Genomic DNA, 2,784 nt, shown 5'->3' on the forward strand with positions numbered 1-2,784 from the left:
AGAGTGGTCTCATTTGAGCCACTTGCATTATTAAATTTGTCTATTTGAGATTAAAGGCAATTTGAAATTGCAATGCTAACAAGCCACTCTATTTCTAGAGAAACAGAAACCAAAGCCCCCAAATCTGAATATTTTGTCAAATTCGCTTAATCTATTAATAACCAAACAGACTGACTTGACTTAGTCATTATCTGATACATGAGACTGATCATGATAATGAGACAGTCAAAGGTTAAACTGTAGAAAAAGCAGAGAGGCCAAGGTATTCCCCAACTTGAGAGTCTCCAATCAAAACCAAAGAGCAAGTATCATCCCTTCCTTCTTCCCACGAGTATTTACTGAGAGCTGACTTATGTGCCAGGCAGCTTGCCACACGTAGAGGAACACCGTTTGTAAGCAACACCAGGCATGTTCCCTGACCTTGTGGAGCATTCAGAACAGCCAGGGGAACACTTATTAGTCAAGCCACTAAACCCACAAAGGGTCCATGGTACTATGGGAGCCTAGAGTGGCAGATGAGATTACTGGGAGGTCAGGAATTGGAGCATAACAAAGAGGAGGGGAGGCCGGAGTTATGTGTGCTGAGTCATTCTTAATTTGAGAGTCCTTTTGAAAAGACTCAGGAGTTCAGAACCTGAGTAATAAATTTTGCTAGTTAATATGAAAACTACATATATTCCAAGGATACATGTAAGTGTATTGATTTGTCTCCAAATTGATAACTGGGCAGTATGCCAGCAAGCTCAATGATATTATAGATGACATTTAAGTAATTTTTTTAAAAAAGGTTGTTGGGCTGTTTTGAGATGGTGGTGACTAGGAAAGAGAAGAACGTAGGTATGGAAAAAGGAAAAAGAGAAGAGAATGGAAGCAATATTTTAAAATAAACAAATTCCAGTTTATTGGAAAGGGAGTAAGTCCCATATTTCAGTGTCGACAGTTAATAAGACCTGAAGGAACATAAAAGCCAAGGGAAAAAAGTCCCCCACTTGCAAGTTTTTAGCTATTATGCCTTAAAATTGCTATCATCACTAGACTCTGAACAGTGGTTATGGAGCACTTTGAGGGCAGTTGGCATCAATAGGTAAAGCACAATAAGCGTTAAAATGTGACATGGACCTCAAAGGTTAGTACGTTCCTTAGACCTGAAGATTAGGCACCCCTTAGAAAATCTACATAGCAGAGGCACAGTTGGCACTCATTAGTATCTAGGGACCATGGACTTTACAAGCAGTCATGAGTTAGACTGGAGGTAAAAACTATGTTATTAAGAGCAGTCTCTAAGCCCAAACTAGACTAGCGCAGCTAAGGAGGTCAAGGCAATGAGGTCATAGTTCTAGATTCCATTTTTTTCCCCACACTGTAAACAACTACCTCTCCTGAGATAACTCTTGATGGTCCTCACGTATTCTGTATCCTCAAATTCGACACATGGGTAGGTTTTTTAAGTATTAAGTATGGTTATCCACATCTTTCTATAAGGATATCCCAAAATACGTAACTCAGAGCCTTGCTAATGAACACGCATGCTGGAAAACAGATCTAAAATACAACGATCAGGACAAACCACAACCTTGGTGGCTGTAGTGGTCCAGAAGAAATATTCCAGCCTTGAACACTGGAGGCTATACAATGCAGTATTTCTAGTAGTTTCAGCACTGCCTCCCTAGAAAACCATACAGGGAATGCTCGCTTATGCTCTGACCGCATCCTTTGAGAACTTCTAAGTACTCCAGTGCGTGTTTAGCCAACTGACTCCGCAGGCAAAGGCTGGGCGAAAAGGGAGGGCGCTGGCTTGTTTGCGAAACCTGTCACTCCTTCTGGAAATGCAGCGCCTGCCCAGGTTTTCCCTGGCTCCGAGCGAGCTACACCACGAGCCTTCTCCGCATCAGCAAGGCGGCGTCTGCCGGAGCCACTGCCGCAGGACTGGGCACCAAACCCGCCCGCTCCGGCGCAGCGGGAGTCAAGGGCAGCACGCAGCGGGGAGCCCAGGGGTGGCCGGGCCGCTGGCACCACAGCTGACTTTCCGCATCTCGGATGCGGGGGCCCGCTTCGGGGCTCCGGAGGCCCGGCCGTGGTCAGTTGTCCACGGTATCCCCCCCGCCCCCGCCACGGCCCATCCGCCTCGGGCGGGATCGCTCCCACCGGAAGAGCGTGGAGAAAGGCTCAGCAGCGGTGGGCAGGGGCGGATTTTATTACTGCGGATGGCGCAGTCGCCTCCCCTGGAGACCCACGACAAAGATGCGAGCCCCCCGCCGCGCTCGCTGCGCCTCAGTCCCCGCCTCGGCGCAAAAGACCCTGAAAGAGGGGTTCGCGCCTCTGAGTTTGCAGATGGGCTGGACCGGCGGGGAAGTTCTCGCGGGTGGATACCGGAGGGACGCGACGCCCCCGCCTCCCCGGCGCAGGTGGCCCGGCGCGCCCATACCTTAGTGGCGGGGTCCGCGGCGGCGATGGCGGGGTCCCCGGTCGTGTCCGGCGCCGCCTCCGCCGAGGGGCCGCCGCCGCCGCTGGGCTCGGGCTCGGCCGGCGTGGCGCTCCCCGCCTGAGGCTGCTCCGGGCTCTGCTGCTCGGTGGAGCTCCCGGCGCCCATGGCTCCTCCGCGCTCCTCCCGCGCCCAGCCGCCGGGTTACGCCTTCCCCAAATCGCAGGGACGCGGGCAAGAGCGAGAAGACGCGCACCCGCGAGGTCCCAAGAGCGCCTTCCTCCGCCGCCGTCCTCCTGCGAACGCGCCCAGCCTGCGAATGAAGGAGACGCGCTCGCGGCAAACTCCTTAAAAGAAAAGGA

At 51.8% G+C, this 2,784-nt stretch overlaps 1 pseudogene; it reads left to right on the forward strand.

The window, feature by feature from the left end:
- Positions 1-2,588: 2,588 nt before the first annotated feature.
- The window catches only part of LOC105819305, a 76,056-nt pseudogene continuing 75,860 nt past the window's right edge, over positions 2,589-2,784 (forward strand).

Source organism: Propithecus coquereli, unplaced genomic scaffold, assembly GCF_000956105.1.
Source record: "Propithecus coquereli isolate 6110/MARCELLA unplaced genomic scaffold, Pcoq_1.0 Scaffold48, whole genome shotgun sequence".
Taxonomy (NCBI): Eukaryota; Metazoa; Chordata; class Mammalia; order Primates; family Indriidae; genus Propithecus; species Propithecus coquereli.